Source organism: Perca fluviatilis, chromosome 20, assembly GCF_010015445.1.
Source record: "Perca fluviatilis chromosome 20, GENO_Pfluv_1.0, whole genome shotgun sequence".
Lineage (NCBI taxonomy): Eukaryota > Metazoa > Chordata > Actinopteri > Perciformes > Percidae > Perca > Perca fluviatilis.
This window is the reverse complement of record NC_053131.1, coordinates 16600753-16624709: the sequence shown is the minus strand read 5'-3', so window position 1 is coordinate 16624709 and position 23957 is coordinate 16600753. Positions and strand designations below refer to the sequence as shown.

Here is a 23957-nt window from a genome sequence, read left to right as displayed (position 1 = left end):
TATATTTTAGCATTATTTTTCCTTTTGCTTACTTATAGACTCTTGTAACATTACTACAGGTGTTGCTCATTAAGTTTATAGCGACTTTATGATAATCTTTGTACTTAATTCAATACTACATGTTAACAGGCTATTGCAATAGGGACTTAAACTGGGACACATGCTGTGATCAAGGTGTACCAGGAAGTTTATAGCCTACTGATCTTATACTGGTCAATTCAAAAAAAAAAAAAAATATATATATATATATATATATATATATATATATATATATATATATATATATTTTTATATATATATATATATATATATATATATATATATATATATATATATATATATATATATACTGATCTTATACTGTTCAATTGAAATAAATATATATATACATATTTAATACATATATTTGAATTGAACAGTATAAAATGTGTGTGAAGAGAGATTAACTCGGAGTATATTAAGATACTCGGACTATCCACACAACCTCAGTTTGGATTCATCCTCCCACCGGCCAGACTTGCCGAGGTTATGTGGGGAAGAGAGGCGGGACCTCGCAGCCGGGAAGGGCGTTCTCTTTGCGGTCAGACAGGGCAGAGTCATCCCGAGGGGTGGGTCCTCCGGCAGCAGTAAAGGAAAACCCACCTTTTTTCATTGTTAAGGACGCGGTGGAATGTGATGGTTTGATCTCAAACGGACCAGGGAGGGGAATATCTGAGAGGAAAGAACTGACGAAAGTGATTTAGGGAACGTGGGAAGCCAAAAAACGCAGTCCCCCCTGTCGCCTCAACTCTCTGGTTGTATCTGAGAATATGTGGATGAACTTGTTCTCGCCGTGTCGGCAGCAGCGAGTCCTACCGTCCGCATGAGCTCAAACCGTGTGAAGTTGTGGATTTACCGCTGCGTTTTTCTGACCCGGCGGTGGACCAGCTAAGGTAAATTGGAATCTTTATTTTTGTGTGTGTTTTGGGTTTGATTGGGAACATGGGAACACGGTTTTGGGAATTCAGACAGCGGCTTCCTGAGTTGGATCCACTCAGTCGGGACTGCAGAAGTCTGAACTGCGGCAAGTTCTTTAACCCTCCTCCTCCTTGTCCTTCTCCTCCTCCTCCTCTGCTCGTTTTGTAGCCAAAAGGAAGCAACCAGGACTGCGGCGAAAACCTCAGGTGGTTAAAATGTAGCGGTGCATACAACATTTACATCTTATTTCGTTAACTCGCCGCAGTTTTTACAAGGTTTTTAGCATCTGGCGGCATAATTGTTACATGTTTGCGATTCGCTTGTGTCTACGCACTTAGTGACGCCAAGCTTTTTCATATAGGCTGCTGCATAACAAGCTAGCTATGTAGTTCAGAACATGGGGTTAATGAAAACTATTTTTAAAAAGTGCTGGCTACTCGAAACGTTACTTGCTCTTGATATTCATGTGCCTACTAGTCTATGTTTTGGAAAGGATATTATCTTCAAAATGTAACTTACCAAACTGTCCAACTGTTTCCTTAGGGGTTTTAGGTTATTTTTATGAATGAAGTCAAAGTGTTTCAGTTTCTTTTGTTGATAGTCTGGATCAGCCACACAAGCTAGCATTTCCAGACTTTGTACCAGACTGCCAAATGCACTGTTTTGGCCCTCTTTACCATCAGGATATAGGGAAGCATGAAAACAGTTTACCCATACAAACAAATATAGCCTTTTTTCTACACTTTAGAGTCAGTGTGTATACAGAAAGGAGATACTGTAAGCTATATGTGGTAGATATATTATGTTAGTAGCTGCTGCAATTGTTTTTGAAACTTGGCGTACATGTATATTGACTGGCTAAATTATATTTTGGGGTTAGCTAAATCACACTTAGGGCACTATAAAATCATCATAACGACATTACCCTCACCCAGGAATGGATTACATACACATACTACTGAAATAATATTATAGTGGTTTTACTCTGAATGCCATTTGAACACCACCTGTATTTAGGTCTTTAATCTGTTGAATGAGTTCACTGTTAATGAAGTCATTTTGACAGCAGCTGGAAGACCGTAATGATAAATGAGCTGTGCACATGTTCCTGTGTGCATGGGTCAGTTTTGGATGGTGGACAACCGCAATGTAAAAGAATTGAATCAGCTTTTGATCTCATGCATCAATAGACAGAACATTTGTAATTTATCAAGGACAATGCCAAATGGTTCCAGCTTCTCAAATGTGAGGATGTGTTGCTTTTCTCTCTCTATGTGAATTGTTTGGGTTTTGGACTGTTCATTGTAAAACAATTTTTTTTTGTCTTTTGAAGTTGTCCCCTACAGCTTCAGGAGAATCTGATAGGTGTTTTTCACAATGTTTAACATTTTATAGACTAAATTAATCCAAGTTGACACATTAAACCATAACTAAAAAACAATAATAACTAATAACCAGAAGTTGCTAAACATGTTTTTTTTTCAGTATGTGTGTGTTGGTTTTCCTTCATGTGAGGTGGAATGTGTTGTGCTACATAGGCTACACATTTATGAAACCAAGGTGGCAGAGCCCAAAGTCTGAACAGTATGTGCCCTGTGCTGCCTCACCAGAAGAGTGCGTGTGTGTGTGTGTGCGTGTGCGCGTGTGCGTGTGTGCGTGCGTGTGTGCGTGCGTGTGTGTGTGTGTGTGTGTGTGTGTGTGTGTGTGTGTGTGTATAGCAGAATAGGTAGTTGTAGTGGTGGAATACTTATCTGCCAGGTGGGGCTTGTAAAGACCAGCACAGGGAGGGAAGGAGATGGAAGGGGACCTGCCTTGACCTGTTTCAGACATGAAGGAGACAAAAAAATCACTGATGACTTTCCAGTAAGGCTTGCCCTCCCAGCCAGCTGTAGTTTAAACCAGCTGAGCTACCAGCTTGAGCTGCTGTGAACCCCCTTTCCTCCTGGACTCTGCACAGGCACTTAGCATGGCAGTTTGTCATGGCGGAAGTTGTGCGAATAGGGTTTCCTATGGTATTTTCGAGGGGATTGTGACACCGCATGTGGAGGGAATGTCTGCAGTTTATGCTGTCAGTTTTGAAATGTTGGGATAAATGCAAAAGGAAAGATAAATGAGAGTACCAGCAAAGTGAAGAGTGAGATGTCTTACATTTTCCCTGATCACTGTTTGATCCATGGGTTTACAGTCTTGGGAAATCATACTCCAAGTTAGGTTTAGTCAAATTGGCTCTCAGGAAAGATTCATTTCTAAGTAAACATGATTCCTTAGTGCTGTGATAGTAGTTAATGCTGACACTGTAAGAGTGCCACCCCCACCTGTTTTGTGATCTTTAAAGGGATCTCGTTGCTAACAAGGGAAAGACCATGTCTTGTCCAGGAGTTGTCGCCTGCCATGCAAAGTAATAATCATACCCTTCGCTGGTCTTTTATGACCTGGGCTATACCACGCATGATTGGTTTTCCACTCCGCAGAATGCCGCGACCGCCCTATGAAACTGCCTGCACTGCTTTGGGTGAAACCAAAAACTAATCATTATGGGTGTCCAATAAGGGTAATTATCAGACTAAGCACTGGACCTGGGGATTACGGAGTGGCTAAATGACTGCTCCGGGGATTAAATTAAAATATTGAGGTTTTCTGCCTGGGAGAATCAAACCGCTGGCAATGTCAAACCCAGCTTGTCGGTGGTAATATTACTGCTATTCTGCACATCAAGGTTTATGCACAGAGCCCCTGCTGTTAGTGTAGTACCGTCACATCAGTGTGGAATTACAGTACATGGACATTGACGTCATTTGTTGCAAGTGCATGCAAATAAAAATGGATATTGTTGTTGCTTAGTTGGATGGAAATACAAAGAGATAGTCCAGTATTATTTCAATCATCAACCTGTATTATTATTATTATTATTATTATTATCATCAAAATCCACAAGAAAAACCAAAGTGGACAGCCAATAGTAAAACATAAGATCACTTACAGTATGCTGATAGTATTTTTACTGGGAACACACAATGTAATAAATAATTATTTTCATTGTCATTCAATAGCTTCTTAATTAATGGTTTATTAGTGAAAATTGGGCATTATAATTTCCCATTGACTAAGGTAATGTATTTACATTGCTTGTTTTTAAATGACCAACAGTTCAAAACCCAGAGATATTCAATTTATCATCATATATGACAAAGGAAGCCATCAAATCTTTAAATTTGAGAAGCTGCAACCAGCGACTATCAAAACCAGTTGCAGATTAATTTACTGACAATCGATTAATTGTAAACATAATGAAGAGAACTTAATTTGTGAGTATGGCTTTTTCCTTATCCTAGGAATACCGTAAAATAGTAAAAGCAAACTCGGATGGTGTTATTTTTAGTGGTAGATTCTCACTTTTAGCCTGCGTAACCCTCTCACCCAGGAATAGAGCAGTGGAGGATGCACACACAGGACTCAGAGTGATATTACAGGCATTACAATTTGTGGACCTCCTTGAAATAGCACAGATAAATTATGGTCTTTTAGAGGCTTGTATGAAAGCCCACACTGTGTGTGTGTGTGTGTGTTGTGTGTTGTGTGTGTTGTTTGTGTGTGTGTGTGTGTGTGTGTGTGTGTGTGTGTGTGTGTGTGTGTGTGTGTGTGTGTGTGTGTGTGTGTGTGTGTGTGTGTGTGTGTGTGTGTGTGTGTGTGTGTGTGTGTGTGTGTGTGTGTGTGTGTGTGTGTGTGTGTGTGTGTGTGTGTGTGTGTGTGTGTGTGCTGTATATTCTTGTGTGTGTGTGTTTTGTGATAATGTAATAATGGGCTCAGGATCCGGGACAGAGGCTGCTGTTGACAATACGCAGGCCAGCTGGAGTTGCTGTCTATTACCAGACGTGCAGGAGGCTTGCTTAATACCATAAAGACGCCTAAATGAGACTGTGCATGTACATACTCTATCTCTGGAGTGTGTTATGTGTTGGAGGCGAAAGAGCTGAAACAATAAGTATATTAGTCAATTGACAGAAATTGAAGCTGCAAAAATCTAGAACCTCTTCCAATCTCTTGGTTGTTGAACTTCATGTTGGGTTGTGGGAACTTATTAATAATAATCACATTTTTCATAATAAAAATTATATCAGACTCTTGAAATGGTTCTTCTTCAACCTTTTCTTTCCCCATCCCTTCCTTCTATTTTGTCTCTCTCTTCTACTAATCACATTACATTTTCTTTTTATTCTTCCTCCTTTTCTCCCGTCCTTTTTCCCTCTCTTCCCTCTCCTCTTCCGGTCTGCCCTTCCTGCCAACTTTCTTTATCAGTGGTGGGCCAGTGACAGGACAGGGTTCTGTGATTTCAGCTGGAGATCAAACTACTTGAACTGCGTGTGTGACTGTGTGTGTCGTGCCAAAGCACTTTTGCTCACTGCTGTTCCCAGCCATGTCGATCTGTCATCAGATACTAGAGGCAGAGAGTGTCAATCACTCAGCGGGTAGTAGCCAGAACTCCATCTCAGCTGTGAAGATTCTGAGCAGTGAAGATTCACACCCCTGGAACACACAGAGCAACAGATATGTGCTCTTGCAGCAAGAATGGATTCTGTTCATACAATTTCTTCTGCGTGTGTGAATGAATCCCCCTCGTTAGTCTCCAAAGCGTGCCAAACAGCCCCCTCATTACCAGCTGCTCTGCTGGACTTTCTGTCCTGTGGTGGCGTGGTAACTCACTGAGGCCTCACCCCACACACACACACACACACACACACACACACACACACACACACACACACACACACACACACACACACACACCCAGGCTGCAGGTGCATCGGACTATATTGTGTCCAGTACACCGCAGCAGATATCAATGATAATACATAAGCGTAACATAACCAGACTCGATCTCTGATGAAAACTCAAATCACTTTGACAAAGTTTATCATTCATTTTCTTAGTATTCACGTCTCAGAATCTTATCCACCTCACAACCTCTCTGACTGCATTTAGTATCTTGTATTTGGTCAGAATCTTCAGCAACATTGCCAGATTGTGTAACCATGACTCCTATTTAAGCAGTCAGCCAAACTGACATCTGACCTGTTATTGAGTTACTATGTGTGGCTTATCGAACCTGTTACATGAGTGGGTGGTTATGAAATAGGATTTTTTGGGGGGCAAATTAGGCTGTTGTTAAATGTTCAACTTTGTACACTTTTGGTCAGAGCCAAAAATCTGAGGTCCATAAAATATGAGTCATCAAGTTTGAAGAAAAATGTGTCTTTAAAGCATTTACTAAAACTTTACCCAGACCTCTGCTCCCTGAGTACTGCTGGGCACTCTGAATTACACATTTCCTTGTATTCTTTTATATGTGACAATCCAGCTAGCTAATTATCAGCAGTTTTGGCACATGGACATTGCCTTTGTCATTATGAAGAAATCCTCACAGCTCAACGCAGAGCTATAATCGTACTTTCCCAATTAAGTTTGCAAATAATTTTGCTCTGCATGTAGCTGAAAGCCACATACCATGCCAAGAGGATAGCATGACCGCATTCAGACCTTTTTAGCTGCTAAATGTACCTTGGGCTCTGTAAATTATGTTATGTCAATAGAGAAGTTAAAAACTGTAAAACTTTGGTTTAAACTAGGCCCAAACATGTGGCTGTTAGAACACAACCCTGATTATTAGCAGAACCCTGATAACATGCAATTCTGGGCATCCTTTTTATGGTAAATGATAAAACTGGCTCAGATACTAGACTCACTCTTCAGCATACTGCGTCAAAACCGATGTTTTCAATGCTCCTCTATCACTGTTTCTCAGAAATTATCTGTCGGTTGTAATGCAGACCAGGCTTTCAACCTGCTTCCTAGTGCTATATTTCAGGAATTTTAATTTATGAACACCTATGGCTCCCCTGAACCCCTTAAACCTAGGCATATGCCCTGCTGTTGACCATGTGGTGGTTCTAAAGCTAAGGTAACTGAAGAGGGGAAAAAAAATCACCATCTGGTCCTTATTTTGCCTTCCTGACCCTCTACCATTTCCTTATCACATGGGAGCAGAGGGAGACGTACTTAGCATCTAGTCCATATATGCTACTGTATACCAGAATGTAATTTATTATTTGTGGTACTTTTGATATTTCATGTATTCTTTCCCATGTTTTCCCCACTGCTTCCAATTGATCTTAAATCTAGGCTCTAACTGTGAATCAGACTTTGCTCTAAAGGTTTCTCATGAGAGTCATATTTTGAAGTCTCATGTCTGCCTCTTTGTCTTACTTTTGCAAACGATAACATTATCTGGTGCGGATGTAAACTTATTGCAGCTTATCACCATCAACAACGTGGTTGATTATCCTGTTATCACAATGGAGTTCTATGATTTTTAGGCTCTTGCATGTAAATCGTGCCTTTGTCTGTCTTTCTTGAAAACTGTCTCCTTCTCTCACACCCCCTGCCCTCCATGCTGAGAGACAGTTTATTTAGCAAAACACTCCGGCCAAGAATGTGTTTGTGGCTGTTAGATATACCCTGATAGCTGCAGGTGATAAGTCCTCTAATGTTTAATCAACAGCTTGGCCAGCAGCCCCACATGGCTGGAGTTTGGACCACATTGACTAATAATGTGGGTCACTCTGCTACTGTGTTTTGTGTTTTACATGCATGCAGGTTGACCTGAAACACAAGTTCCCTCTTGGTTTTGGGATTTATTTATTTTTTAATTTTTTTTCCATCTGGTTCATGTGTGGGATTTAGGTTTCTGTTGGACATTTCAGCCTCCAATAAGTTGTTTTACAGAAGCTCCCCTGCGTGCCTGTTTCATTCCTACACTGTACAGGCTTCTCAAAAATGGCTACCTTGTCGATGCTGGAAGAAAAGGGAAAGAACTGCAATGAAGACTTCAAAAGCATGTAGGAGAAGTTTTTTTTTAACAGGGGAGAGCTACAGTTAAGATTTCTTGTAAATTCCTTAGCCACACTTATTTTTTTAGGTGTTCTCCTCAACGGGCCAATATTTCTCCTCTCTCTTTCCGATTGTTATCTTGTCTCGCTCACTCTCTACTTCTCTTTTCACCTCACTAACTAGGAGACCCTGTCACTCCCACTTCTCCCGCCTGGGCCAGGATTATTTTTGGAATAAAACGAAAAGAGAAATCTGAACTGCTTACCCTTAAAAGGCATGTCTGGGTCAGCTGGGTGGAAACTTGTGTTATTAATGTCCTTAACATTTTCTATGTGAGAGAGTCATCTGTGATTGTAAGTAAGCATGCGTTTGGTGCTGAGTACAGTGCAGGAATGCTGTGGGTTGGGGGGCTGGAAGGGAAGGAGGGTGGGCTAGCAAGTAGGCCTACGTCTTCAGGAAAGGAGGGGGGTTAGGGGCATATTTGGCATATTTCAGGAGCCATTCCAGTCTGGTTCATGATGCATTCTTCTTCCACGAGATCTGGCCGAGCAGCCAGACAAACAATGATCAAGGGAGGGGAAGAAAGGTGGACATCCTGCATTCGAAAATACCTCCTCATGCCACCTACATACTGACACAGATGTCTTACCCCCAAACCAGGTCTATAACCTCAATAATATCCATAAAAGGCTAAATGTTGAACCAAAGTCCTTCACCCAGCAGCAGGGTTTGTATGTCTTGGGTACCGTCACTACAATTTAATGAGTGTTTATATGCAGAGAGCTGTAATATGTCTCTTTCAACCTCTCTTCTGTGGCATTATATTCACTGCTTTCACTCCCCTAGAATTTATGTTGTTTTAGCCTGTTATTTGCAGTCGGATGGCTACTGACTGACGTGACAGTGGTTGGCAGGAGTTCACTGTGGCGGTACTAGTCCAGTGCTCAGCAGAGGTCGGGTTCATCGTGAGGTCTTGAGTCTGTGTTGAGGACTGGGTTGGAGCAGAGTGTATGGATGCATTTCTAACCAGGCAAAACTTTAGTTTAATTCTTATATTTCTGAAACTTGCAGAAAAACATTTCCTTTTAATCTACTGCGTCTCAACTCAAAATGACTCCTGGAAGCAGCGGCTACGTGTTCGGTTCCGACCTGTGGCCCTGTGATGCATGTCATTCCCCATATCTCTCCCCTTTCATGTCTAAAGCTGTCCTGTCGATAATAAAGGCCTAAAAATGCCAACAAAATAATCTAAAAAAAATATAAAATAAAATAAGAATATCACATACTTCTACTTGGTGTTTATGTCCTCCTGACTCTGATGCTGTTTCTGGGTTAGGCCCAGAGAGACGACATCAAATGTGCCTGCTGTCTGTCTTGTGCTTTGATGCGTCTGATATTTTTTTCCTCATGATTAGGGAACCACCACATCTGTCACAAAGGGAAAAACCTGAATAAATGAGTGCAGAACAACTGCATATTCTTACAGAATGAAATGTTTGAATATGAAAATGTCATTTAGATCTCAAGCCAATTGAACACCTATGGGAGATCAATGTCGTAAACAGAACTCTCCACCACCATCATCAAAACACCAAATGTAGAGCCGCATTGACTTTTAGAATCTACACCAAAGAGCAATAAAGTTGCCGCTGCTGCTTTTCGTGACCTATTTTAACTATCTAAGTGCATGGCATGAAACGCCTGGCGCAGGTGCGTTTAGGGCGTGTACGAATCCACTTTTGCTAGTTTAACGGTGGAAAAAAGGGTCCGTGCGCTAAGCGTGTGGTTTAAAAGGGTTGTACTTAATCATAGGTGTGTTTTGGTTGTGTAACATGCAATAAACTAATCAGTGTCCTCTCCCATTCCCTTTAAAAGCCAGGCACGTTTGTACCTTGGCGCATTGCTATTATGATGGCGGTTTTGCTAAGCAGGAAGGAGAGATTTTCAGAAGAAGAAACCGATCTGCTCGTACGTGAAGTGAAAGCGCGCAAGCAGATCATATAATACTATTTCACATTGTATTATTTTTATTTGTAATCTTTTGCATGTTTGTGTGCTGGTGTGCGTCCCTGTGTGCGTAACAAGCATAGAGTGCGCGCGCTGTGCACGAGCCTAGGCGCATTTTACTAATGCGCTGTTAAAATAACAATGAAATGCTGCGTTATTGACTTTAGACCAGGTTTTTGTTGGTCAATGGCGCGATCACTTTGCGCTGCCTCAAGATAGCAATACGCCAAGAATGCACCTGAACACACCTCCCTGTAAGACCAGCACGCCCATGGGCGCACAGATGGCCGCAGGTGCATTTGCTATTTAAACGACGTGGGCGCTGGACGGGAAATTTACAACTGCGTCGGTGTTAAACTAGCAAAGATACTTGCATTGGGCTTTGCACTACGCTGCTCTGGGTGCAAGATAGGGCCCTTTTATGTTAGTTTTTCCTTTTAATTTGTCACCTATTTGTACTCTTAGTGAGTCTCACAAATGGTGTTGACCGTCTGAATGAATATAACATCAAATTTGAGATATATGCATACAAAATAGTCTTCTGAAGACAGAGGCAGGCAACCAACAGAGAGAGGAAGTTATTGGTCTCAACTAAAAAGATATATTTCGACACATAACTCTCTGTAAAAACGTTTTGAGACTTTAGTTTTGTACCCTTTTTTTTTTTTTTTTTTTTTTTTAAACGAACAAGATATAAATTGGTGAGCTGTAGATGTGCCTTTTTTATTCACTTCAACGGAAGAAATCAACAGACTGAGAAGTTGGGTGAAAAGAAAGATGGACTTTGAACTTGTGATACCTGTGTCAATATCCTCAAAAGTGGCCGTCGTAAATTCACTTTGTTATACAGTGTGTGTGTGGGTGTGAATGTTTGTTCGCTTGAACAGTCTGTGTTTGGATCCTCACATGCTCTTCCTTTGCAAATGATCTGTCTCATGATAGTCTTTGTTCCTGTGCCTCCACCTCAACTGTATTAAGGCTATACACACTCCCATCCACACACACACTCACTCTCACACACTCGTGTCTGACCTGTTATAAACCTTGGATCTCCTGGGCGGCTCTCAAAATAAAATTCCTCTCGCAGATTATTTTTCTTGTGATCAAAAAATATACATGTTCTCAGAGAGAGAGGAATGTTCAGATGCCATGGCAACCTGACGATAGCTCACTTCCCCCTCCTCTGTTTCTCTCGTCCCCGGCTATTTTGTCTTCTGTGCTGTGTTTCTACCCAACTTTATTTTTCTGTTCCTTTTTACTTATTTACTTTGTAGACAGTTCTACAATAGGTTGGTGAAGCTATAAACCTTCAACAACTTTTGCCATGTACATGACCTTTTATTTAACTAAGTTCCTTTATTTTTTGTTTGTCCCTTGTTCTCACCTACTCTTCTTTTTAAACTGGTAAGATGCTTTTCTTCTTTCCAACAGACATCACTCCCTCCGTTCCTCCATCCATCCATGCATTAGCAAGGTTTTAGGAGCTTTTTATCATTGTGGTGCTGACTGCTAGGCTATTTTCAGCCTCTCTTTCTCCCCTCCTCTGAACCCCCTTCTCTTCTTTGGTTTTTATTTTGGAGGAGATCTCTACACTGCTGTCTTTTGTGAAGGGCAGTTAAGGGCTGGGTTGGCTGGTTTTCCCCCATGCCAACATTGCTCCTTCTCATGCTAGCTGTCCCAACCAGGGGAAGTGAAGCAGCACAATGTGAGCCATGGCGAGGCCATAAAAATAGACTAAGGCTAAAGTGCAATTTTTACTTCAAGAGACATGCTTGAAACCCTTTCATGTCCAATATTTTTGTAGTAGTGGTAGTTCATTTTGGTTTTCTATTTTTCACCTTTGTGTAATAGTCAGACAGGAAACTAGGGAAGTATGACATGCAACAAAGGCTACAGCTTCTCCTATTTCATGATTATTTTAATTGATTCATTTTATTTTTTTGATTATTTTTGTGCTTTTCCGCCTTTAATGTATAGGACAGCCAGGTGAGAAAGGGGAGGGAGAGGGGGAAGACATGCAGGAAATCGTCACAGGACGCACTCGAACCCTGGACCTCTGCATCGAGGCATAAGCCTCTCAGTATATGTGCGCCTGCTCTACCCACTGAGCCAACCCAGCCACGATTCATTTGTTGATAGTCTTTTCGATTTAATGGTTAGGTTAAATAAATGTCCAAAAATAGTGAAACAATGTCCTCCATTTCCCAGCGCCCATGAGGATGTCTTCAAATTAGCGCTGCAACTTATGATTATTATCATTATTGATTAATCTCATTTTCTCAATTAATCGATTATTTGTTTGGTTCATAAAACACAAGAAACAGTGCAATGTTCATCCCTCGTTTTAAAGTTCCAGGGTGAAATTCCTTGTTTTGTCTGACTAACAGTTCAAACCCCCAAATCATTCAGTTCATTACAACATAAAACCAAGAAAAGCAGTAAATTCTCAGAAATCTTTGCTTGATTTATTGATTAACTGACTAATTGTTTCAGAACTGTGTCTGAGTTTAAAATATCCCGAATCACTGGAGCATCTCTATAGTAACCAAAACACATTGAACCACTCAGTGATAACACGCATGGTGGTCCCTTCATATTTTCTTTTCCTCTCTCTAGTCAGCTAACATTTGGAGTTTGTATAACAAAAGACACAATTTAACCAACGTGTAGTTTGTATTAACTGTATAGTAAAGACAGTAATTATTTACTTATCTAGTTGAATTTACCTTTTTTTTTTTTTTTTTTTTAATTTTACCTTTTTATTATCGAACGTCACACTTTTAACTGGTATAGCATTGAATGTCTGGCAACAGTTTATTTTTGTGTTTGTGTGCGTACATATGTGTGTGCGTGGACACATTCAGACACGGGAGCCTCACAGGAATCCCATAACACTCCCAAGTCCCTGAGTGGCTCATTTGTGCACTGTGGAACATTATGGAATACCAGGCATATTTTATGATCCAACCTTCAGCCGGCTCCCTCTCTTTCTCCCAGGTCTGGGTTTATTTGTGAAGCTGAGTCGGTCTGGCCAACCGTGCCCCCCTCCTCTCTCCTTCCCTCTTCGGCAGAATATTTAAACATTGCCTTATAGACATTTAGCTGGTGCCTTTTATTCAGAGTAACGTACAGTGAGAGGGTACGGTACGTTTCTCAGGCGAATTTGGAATCAAATGTGAACTTGAGACCATGGGATGATTTACACAGCATGGTTTGTCACTCTGTGAGAAGTTTAGGTCTCTACGTGGGTTGACATGTATGCTTGTATACTGTATATGTGTATGTGTATATGCTCCTCTTGTGGCCTTGACAAACAGGCCTGCTACATGTGGTGGCATGTTTTGACCGCTGCGGCAAACAAGGGTACAGCAGAGCTCGGTGCCCGTGGCAAAGAGCAACTCTCGCCCACCCACTTGGACAAACTCGCTGTAGTTTTTACCTTCTTGTTTTCATCCTCTAGTCATAAGTTTTTTCTTCTCTGTCTAAACCTCTTCAAATATTTTGCTTTGCAACCTCCAGTTGCCTATCTCTTTCCTACTTGTCTTAAATACTCTCTCTATTTCCATCTTTTTCTCTGTCTGCGTCCCTTCCTCCATCTCTCTCTAGGTGTGGACTGCACAGAAGAATGCAGTTAAATTTGTGTTTCTTCTCTCCTGCCAGCCAGCTAGCTGCATCTTACACTCTCAGCCATGCCAAGCATCTGAGACACAATTGACCTTAAAAGGAAACAATAGCAGCCTATCAATTCTGCTCTGCCAGTCAAGGAATGGCTCACTCCTGCATGGGCAGGGTCCAGCTCGCGCACACACACAACAGAAGGAAGTGTTTGGAAACTGAACTTTGTGTGTGTTTCAAATGCTTTCCCAGGTCTGTAAAACCCACAAATTGCCAGAAAACATACACGACCTTAGTGTCTTCAATGTGTGTATTTAAAAAAAAAAAAAAAAAAAAGAAATCAAGTTTGATCAACTTCTATTAAACTAACACAACATTTATATGAATTAACTTGAACACAACCCACTTTGCCATGTAAGTGACAAGCTAGTTTAGCTGTAAGGCAGTTGCATTTACCTTACCTTTATCCATCCATGTCAGAGTGACTGCATTTTGGGAATGCCTCTGCTTGAGTACAATGCTCAAGCTGTTTTGCCTATACACTGAGAATGTTTAGCTCTATCAGTTTATTACAAGTCAAATATAAAAAATTGGTCCACATGCCAACAGTAATTTGAATTCAGTAATTTGTCAATTTTAACAATTGACAACCCTGATGTGTAAACTTTATCATCCTTAGATATATCATCCCCAGAACTATTGTGCCAGCAAGTGCTGACTTTGCTTAAGTGTCCTTGAGCAAAACACTACATCTTCAAAATGCTTTGTAAATCCCATTTGCTGGATTTCATCAGCAGACTGGCAGTCCTTTTCTAAGTCTTGTTTATAGTGGATTTTACCTTTTTTTTTTTAAAGGAACACGCCGACTTATTGGGACTTTAGCTTATTCACCGTAATCCCCAGAGTAAGACAAGTCGATACATACCCTTCTCATCTTAGTGTGCTGTAACGCTGTCTGACTGCTCCAACATTAGCTTAGCCCAGCACAGATCCTGCAGGTAACTGGTTCCAACTAGCCTACTGCTCCGAATTGTGACAAAATAACGCCAACATGTTCCTATTTACATGTTGTGATTTGTAGAGTCACAGCGTGTACAAAAAACAACGTAACATGAGACACAGCCACCTTCTATCTGTAAACAAACCGGGAACTATATTCTCAGACAGGCTTGCTGCGACTCTACAAATCACAACATGTAAATAGGAACATGTTGGCGTTATTTTGTCACTTATTCGGAGCAGTAGGATTACTGGAACCATTCACCTGTTCTGTTATGGGCTGGAGACGTCAGACAGCTTTACAGCACGCACGGAGATGAGAAGGGTATGTATCGACTTGTCTAACTCTGGGGATTACGGTGAATAAGCTAAATTCCCAATAAGTCGGCGTGTTCCTTTTAAAGACTCCTGACATTTTGCCTAGTTTACATGCCAGGAGGTTCATATATTGTTAAGGGTGTCCTGTGACATTGCTAGTTGTCTTTTGTATAAATGAAAAATGGTAGACACTAATCTATCTGTGTAGTCAGCAGTAGTGTGCGAAAGCCTCAGCTATTATTTGTGGAACAGGCAGGGCTGAAAGTCATTAGATATTAGGACAGGTTCTGCAGGTTTACGATGAAGTTAAAGAGGTGGATGGTTTTCTGTTTGACAGCTCATCAGCTTGTAGACCAATTCTTACAAAACCTTGCTGCTCAGCTAGAATGCAAATAGTAGCAGGAGAAATGCTGTTTGCAGTCTTCACTGGCAGCGAATAAAAACATCAATCCTTTGCAAGGCCACCAAGCTTGCAGGCTAGCAGGATGCCCAGCAGAGAATTAAATGTCAGTGTTCAATTCTTCCACGCTTGCCTCTATGCCCCCTTTGATAGCGATGGATGCAGAGATGGACTTGCTTGTCCATGTAGTCGGGATCGTAGCTATAGGTCGTAGCTGATAGCCATCTTTACCTTTTCTTCTGTGTCTACTCTGAAGTTTACATTTGAAAACGTTGACCAGCCAGGCTAGTAGAGTCAGCAGAAGGCTGGTGAGTCGATGTCCCTATCCTGATGAGCAACTCGTTGTCATGACATGGCCGCAGAGTAGGGCTGAATGATTTTTGAAAATAATCTAATTGCGATTTTTTTGTTTTTCTAAAATATTGCAATTGTGATTTAATATGCGATTATTTTTTAAGCTCTTTGTCTTCTGTATTATTCAACAAAGACGAGTAATAAATCATTGTATAGTATGAACAACACAAGATTAGATAGATTAAACAAACTGTTCTGTCCTGGAGACCAGGTCTGTATGTGATGATGAAATTAGGTGATTCATGAATTTATATGAATGACATCTTTTATTTATCTACTTCAGTCACAGTACTATATTTAGCACTGACCAAGCCTGGTGTAAACATTCATATGAAAGTCAGAACCAAATCACACAAACTAGTGCAGATATGTGGCTTTACCACACTTAGTAGTATTTAGATTATTGAATTATTATTTACCGTAATAAATATATGTAAACATGTGGATTGCACTTTTTAAACACTGTCTTTGAACTTTACTAGACAGTTAAATAAGTAAAAATATAGCCTAGTATATACAGTATATACAATGGTGTGTGTATGTGTGTATATAGATAGATGATTTTTTTTTTTTTTTTTTTTAGAGCGCACACCGAGGAGCTGCCTCCTACGGAAGAGGATTAGGGCCACTGTTGAAAAATGTATTTGAGTTCTGACTTTATTCTCAGAATTCTGAGATTAAAGTCAGAATTCTGTAGCCGTCCAGCCCCTCCCTCCCTCCCCTCATGAAGTTGCGTGCCGCATGCATGACAGCGTCAACGTTGCACTTGCTCAGAGAGGCTATCGTTATGTTAGCAGTAGCATGCTGCTGCTGGTCTTGCCGTGGGATTAACTGCACTAATAAAACTGTTGAAACAACGCAGCCACGCTGCTGTGAAAGCTCCCTGAACGTTTGTTACCCCTCTCCGCGGCAGTCTCCTCCACTCCATATCTTAATAACGGAGCTAGCTAACTGGAACTAACCGCTAATCAGGACTAATCGTTGCTAACTGAGCCTTCAGTTCTGCGTGCCTGTATCCATTAACTGCATGTATGGACTCGAGCCCGACTAAAAACCTTCATTTTATTAAAATGGCTGTAAAAGTTTTAAACTACAACTCAGAGTTGTTTGAATGACAAGGTACGGCGTAGCGTTAGCATGCTAAGTTGATGCTTTCTCTGCGGAGTGCAGACTGATTTGCTCTTGCAAGTCACATGACCAAATCGCAGCCTTTGCGATTAGGAAATTGCGTTTTAACATTGCGATATTATTGCAAATGCAATTAATCGTTCAGTCCTACCGCAGATATGGTCTTGCTAGTTTGAACTCATCTTCTCCACCTTTTCCTCAGTGTTTACGCTGACGTTTACAACTGAAAACTTGACCGGCCAGCTGGCTAGCTAGCCCAGGCTAGCAGAGTCGGCAGGAGTTAGTTCTTCTCTTGTGCTCCCACCTTTCTTTTGTTTGTTAGCTTCTTCTGTCTGCTACTTTCTAGATCTCTGACTGCTTCCTGTCTCTCCCCATCTTTCTCCTCACGGTGTATCTGCTTACTCTTTCTGCCACTCTGTCTTTTTCCCTTGTCCCTCTCTGTCTCTAGGCATCCTGTTCACTGTGTTTGATTTGGGCATTCCTTTCCTCCCCGAGCAGACAAAACAACCCCAGACCTCTCTGAACTGCAACCCCCAGTATGCGCGCGCCCAACACACACAAACACACACACACACACCCACACACACACACACACACACACACACACCCTTCTGCTAATCACACACAGGAAATGGGCTCCCATGCAAACGAGGCCTGCTTGGCCAGTGGAACCCAGGATGGAGTTTCAGGCCTCGAAATGTTCTCTAGGGGAGGAAATTGAACATGATCTCTCTCTTCCCCCTTCTTTCATTCTTCCTTATTTCCCCTCTTGTTTTACTCGCCCTGGTTCCTCTGTCCTTTTCTTTTGACTCTCACATGCGTCTGTTTTGCTGTGAAACATTGCCATTCATTAAGATCCAACTAATGGGCACACAGAGTTTCTCCTTCGTGTGTGTGTGTGTGTGTGTGTGTGTGTGTGTGTGTGTGTGTGTGTGTGTGTGTGTGTGTGTGTGTGTGTGTGTGTGTGTGTGTGTGTGTGTGTGTGTGTGTGTGTGTGTGTGTGTGTGTGTGTGTGTGTGTGTGTGTGTGATAACTTATCACATTATAGGTGGGATAAAGCTGCACTCAAAGATAAACTTAACACAATAAAACTTTTTTTTTGTTTATATAGAAAAGGGAGGCGAGAGTTATTTGTGCTCTTTTAACACATTGTTAAGTTTGTAGTTAGGTATGAAATATTGTGTTGCTTTGTAATAGTCGCACACTTACTGGACATTTATTGTGGGCCAGGACTAGAAGTGCTTAAATACAACTAGATCGATAAAGATACAGAAATGTATCTTGATGACATTGGTACAGAGGTGTTTTGACAGATAATCATATCACAGATTGTACAGGTTTCCTTTGGTACAATGCAGAGCATGATAATGTTATCAGGACAGGCAATAAGTGACACAGTGTCACAGAATATCTCTTTTTGAATATATATGAAAATGGATAGAATATGGTCCAGAACCAAGAGTTAGCTCTTCACAGAATACTGAAAAATTATTAACTGTTGCTGTTTTATTTTGAGTAAAAAGGATGCACTAATTTCTGATGGTCTTTTCTCATTTCTGACTGAAATCATTTTGTAAAAAAGTTTAAATTCAGCATTAAAAAAACAACAACCAGATAATAGTTAGGGTTACCACATCCGATAATAAAGATATTAGGTTATGTCGGTATTATGGTTTATAAATGTATTAATAATGTGATGATATGATCTGGATTATTTTATGTGTGATATTGCATACATTTGGAAAATATCCTCATCAGTCATAATTATTTCAAGTGCGGTGGAAAAAATTCCTAAGTTCTGTTGATTAAGTTCTGTTCATATGTTACATATGTATGTAAAGTGGATACAGTGTGCTTGAAAAGTGTTAAGAGAGCTGACGGCTGGTTCAGAGACGACCCTGGAGGAAGTGCCACCTCACGCTGTTTCAGTTTATTCTGCTGAGTAATGAATGAATCCTCCCCATCCTGAGATGCGGTGTGCGTGAGGGGAAGCGAGTGGGAGCAAGGGATGAGAAGGAGACAGCTGTTTTTCTTGGTTACGGGTTGGCCAACTGTCTGAATTAATAGCTCCGACCCCCCTCTCCACACACGCAGCCCAACAACCCATTCAAACATGTGGTCTCTGGTCACCAGGGTATTTGGCGTCTTCTGGATTGCTAAGAATGTGTCGAATCTCATGTAAAATCACATATTTTCATTAAAAGTAGTGTTTTATTGATCCCACAGCACACCAAAAAGCTGGCGTTGCACTCTGCACAATAACACATTTTGTTGAGTGCAGCCGAGAAGCATTGTTGTGTAGCGTGAGAACATCAGATGATTCAGCAAACCTGTGCCGGTGTTGTGCCGCTGTCCTCATGAATCTCGCATGACAAAGCTGAGTCCAGAGCAGCAGGACTGTCTCCTTCTTGGAAAGAAAAGCTGTGCAGAAAGGATGACACGGATAGGACTTGAGAGTGGCAGGAGCAACTAAAAGACTGGTTGTTTCCATCCATCAGTAGCTACTTACATGATCGAAGTGTCTTAGGGCACATCACTTGCCTCTGCTTTCTCAGGTAGTTTACCTAAGTCAAAAGAGAACCCTCTTTCTGAACAGTTTATGATTATTTCATGCTTTTAGAGCTAAAAATGATAAGTTGATTAATTTGCAACAGTTCTGATAATTAGTTACTCTTTAAAGTCATGTTCCCGCTGCTTAAACTTGAGTATTTGCAGATTAATCCTCATCTTTTGTGGTGGTAAATTGAAGCTGTTTGGGTTTTGGACTGTTGGTTGAACAATACCATCAATATGAAAATGTAACCTTTTATGGTAACATGTTAAACTGACATTAGAAGTAACATGTTGGCTTGTCAACATGGGGGAAATGTGGAAATTAGCTGCTTTTTCCTCTATTTTCAAATAACAATAACAATCCATTGATGAAGTGCATGAATAACCCGGAGATTAATCAATAATGAAAATAATCATTAGCTGCAGCTCTACATGCTTTTGCAACAGTTTTTCTTGCATCTTTTTTCCCCATTTCCTCTTCTTCCGTGTTATAGTAAAAGTCTTAATGTACAGGTGTCGACATTTTTTTCAACTTAATGATTACTTGATTGCTTGTTCGGGAGCTTTTAAACATCTCACACAGACTTCCTCAGCAGATTGAGTTTCCTTAGTGAAACTGTAGATGTTCAAGCTTTCCATTATTCTGAGCACCTCCTGGTCTTCAATGTATGTTGTATGCAATGTTCATGTTTCTGTACCAGAGTGGCCTGTTGCTGCTTACAGTTCACAGGAATGTTCCCTTTCTCCTTCAGCCTCCCCCTCCTCTTGCCCATTTCTCCCCCTCCCTCCGCTTCCCTCTCTCATCCTTTAAATTCAGTCCAGACTTCAGTCTTAAATCTGGATTCTCTGTGCTTAACCAAACATATGGAATGCTACTGTAGTGGAATGCTCCAAGGTGTGTGTGTGTGTGTGTGTGTGTGTGTGTGTGTGTGTGTGTGCGTGTGCGCCCATGCACATGTTTTGAAGCAGATGAGAGCTTCTAGGATGATGATGATTATGATAATGGTGCGTGTGTGTTTGTGTGCCTCCTCAGGGAACTGAATAGGGCCTTCTGTTGTCGTGGCCAAACACTACTTGTCTGCTCATGCATGAGTCTATTGCAAAGCCTTCCGAATGTGTCCCATATCTGAGCAGTTAGCTCATTCTTTAGCCCGATAGCTTGACTGTGAACAATCTCCCCCACAGTGACTGCATTGTCAGCCCGGCCACAGGCTCAGGGCCTTGCCAACTGCCAAACATAACAACGGTGAAAGATTGTGTGTGTTTGTGTGTTGTGTGTGCATTTACTAACCTTATGCCCTGCTTGTGTGTTTTACACCACAGGATGGAGACTTTGTGTAGAGGAGCTTAACATGCGACCGCCAAAAGGATCTAAAATGTAAGTTATGCATTCATTTTGATTTTCATGTTCATGTTGATTCATTTCTGCTCTTTCCTGTTTCTGCACATATTCTGGGTGTCTCTGGGTCACCGAATGTCTGTGGAAGTCGTCAAATTTTATTTAAATCCAGTTTTAAATGTCAAATCAAAGGTGTTCAATCCAATAATAAGAGATTTTTGCAGTGAACGATTTACATATTACCCTAATGCAGGGTTTGTACCTCATGCAATCTATGTGCTTCACTCAACACAATTGTAATTTATGTCTGTCAAAGGAATAGTTAAACATTTTAAGAAATATGGTTGGTTTTTTAATTTTTCTCTTCGAGAGTAAAGATTGAAACCACTGTCATGTCCGTGTGTTCAGTATGGAGGTGGAGCCGGGGAGGGGGGGTAATTAGCTTAGCTTAGCATAAAGAATTTTGGGGGAAAAAGTGGAAGACAGCAAGTCTGGTGTTTAGCAAAGTTTTTTAAAATACGCCAACCAGCACCTATAAAGCTCCCACATTTTATCTTATTTGTTTAATTTGCACAGAGAAAGCGAATATAAAAACAGTTTGCAGTTTTTTCTATCTCCCTAGTACTTCTCTACAGAGCTTTTCCAGTTATAGCTCTGCTGTATATCATGATTTATTGAGAAAAAACAAGCAATTCTATGTAAAATCAGGCATTCTGCACCCCCATATAGCCCGAATGTAACAATCCATTGTTTCATAACCACATTTTCAGACACTGCAACGATTCGACTGTGAGATTGGTCTAATAGACTTCTTAGATGGAATCATCGAATAGTCAACTATTCGGGGTCCCACTTACAAGCTATACGTATAAATATTATTATATCCAAGACACATGCAATGATTTGCTCACCTATTCCTCCTCCTCCTCCTCCTCCTCCTCCTCCTCCTCCTCCTCCTCCTCCTCCTCGCCTCTTCCGCCTTTCCTCTGCTCTTTGTGTGTCTGTTTCCTGTTGGGCACAAACGCCGGCGCCGCATTTCCTTCCCTGTAGCCTGAAGTCACATTAGCGTGGCAAACAAACATATATACCATACTGTATATATTCTGTAATATATGGGTCAGTGCGTTCAAGTCCATAAACATTCACACTGCTTTCAGGGAAAGCAGCTTGTGTGTGCGTGTGGTCAGGTTAGTAAGCAGAGACAGTATACAGTATGTGTCACTCTCTTACCATGTCTACCCGGCTGTCTGCTCACACAACAGTTTAAGGTCAATATGTGGCCAAGGCGTGTTCTGTGTGTCTTCACTGAGCTGCATTTACATGTGCTTATTATTCCGGATGCTAGTTCACATCCTGCTTGAGCTGAATTCATCCTAAATAGTCCGAAACTAACAAAGAAAAGTAAAACAGGAAAAGGAGCTTCTCCTGTCAGTGTTCTGCTACTAAAGGCACGTCCCACTTGTACTTCGGGTTTTCATACAATTAATCACACATCATGAGCTTGATTCTTTTAAAAGGGGATGTCATTAACTGTGCATAATGCACTTAAGAATCATACTAAAAGTAATTTAAAATGTAATTTTTTGGAAACACACTTATTCACTTTCTTGCCAAGAGTTAGATGAAAAGATGGATACCACTTATGTCTGTACACTATCTATGGAGCTTGAACCAGGAGACAGCGTAGATTAGCATTAAGACCTGCAGCCTGGCTTTGTCCAAAGGTCAAAGGAAGATTTGGGCAACAGGGGAGATACAGTTACAAAAAATGCTTTATGATAATAAACAGGCGTGGTTTACTTCATAGGCTGTGTATTTGTCTTATTACATTATCTGGGTCACATAACAGTGATATAACCAAAAGATGTATCCTGGATCCTTTTAATTTGTTTAAAAAATTAATACATTTTTATTTTATCTTTTTAATTTGACTGAAAGAATTTGACAATTATATTGTTAATTATTTCCGATACAATTAATTATACAGCAAAATTTAGAATCGTTACAGCTCTAGATTCAGTATCTCACATCTGATATATATCTTCATTATTTTACATCCTGCTCCTCTTCCCTCCCTCCATCCTGCAGCCAGTGCTGCATTCCTGCTGCAGTAATCCACTCTGGCAGTTACCTGCTCTGCATTCTGTGGAGTCACTCCCTTCACCTCACTCTCTCCCTCCTGCTTGTATGTTTTCCTCCCTCTCTATCTTTCTTTGCTTACTTCGCATTATTACATATATTTCTGCACATTTGCCCCGTCTAAGCTTTTCCGCTGCTATCTCTCTCTCTCTCTCTCTCTCTCTCTCTCTCTCTCTCTCTCTCTCTCTCTCTCTCTCTCTCTCTCTCTCTCTCTCTCTCTCTCTCTCTGTGTGTTCTGTTTCTTCCTCATCAGAGATCCACTGAGGTCTCCATTCAGCCGCAGCAGGCAGCTAATGCCAAGGCTCAGGCTGATGAAGCCCTGCCAAGCTCCGCCAACCAGCTCTGTGTGTGTTTTACTGTGTGCTCTGCTAGGATGGGAAAGCAGTGAATGAGCAGGATGTCAAGCAGCCAGGCAGAAGGTTGAAGGGCTGTATGTTGAGAGCTATTGATGTGTCTATTAATCAACAGTGTTGGTAGGCAGTTGTCGCCAGCCATCAGAGGGGGCTAGGCTGGTAAAATGCCCAATGCATCATCACCGGAGAGTTTGATGATCAGCCTTCACCCCCTCCTCTCTTAAGCACAGTGGCAAGGACGTATAAATGCAGCAGGAAGGCAGGGGAATAAGGATGAAGGGCAAGGGAAGGAAACCGAAGGAATGCAGCAGCAGAAATGGGAGGGTTGGAGGTATTTAGAGGTCACATGAAGTGATTGAGACTGATGGTAAATAGGAGAGAAAAAGAGAACACGAGGAAAGAAAATAATAAATAGTAATAATAAGATGGTGTTCTTCTCGACCTTTCCACTGGAGGAAATATACAACTGCTGACCTTCCAGCTCAATTTCACACACAAGTCATTTCTTTAATTGTGAGACTGACTTTCCTTTTTTTAAGTGTCAAATACACCACCATCATTACATTCAAATTACATTATCATAGACCACATATAGTTTACTACATGATTTCTTTGCTGTTGTTATGTGCCAAAAACTTGATTTACATTCTTTAACCCAGTCCATCTGGGATGAGTGTGTAAAGAACGGATGTGAGGTAGCGTTTTCGCCATAAATCTCACCTCACCCCTCTGATAACCCTGTTAATGCATTTCTACGCTCTGTGGCACCTGGAGTATAGTTAAATGTCTCACATTTTCAGTGCGTCTGCAGTAGCTCTTTGCCAAGCGATACTCTGCGGATGCTGCAGAGACACAGCGTGTGGCTCTGTTATCTTCTGACTGTAAATGAAGCGTTACGATTTGTAAATGT

At 41.1% G+C, this 23957-nt stretch overlaps 1 protein-coding gene across 1 annotated transcript in view; it reads left to right on the top strand.

The window, feature by feature from the left end:
• Positions 1–536: 536 nt before the first annotated feature.
• luzp1 (leucine zipper protein 1) overlaps positions 537–23957 on the top strand; it is a 50791-nt gene continuing 27370 nt past the window's right edge. The window contains exons 1-2 of the mRNA XM_039786867.1: positions 537–932; positions 20540–20594. The gene's annotated coding sequence lies outside the window, so the exon portion shown is untranslated. The remainder of the gene's footprint in view (positions 933–20539; positions 20595–23957) is intronic.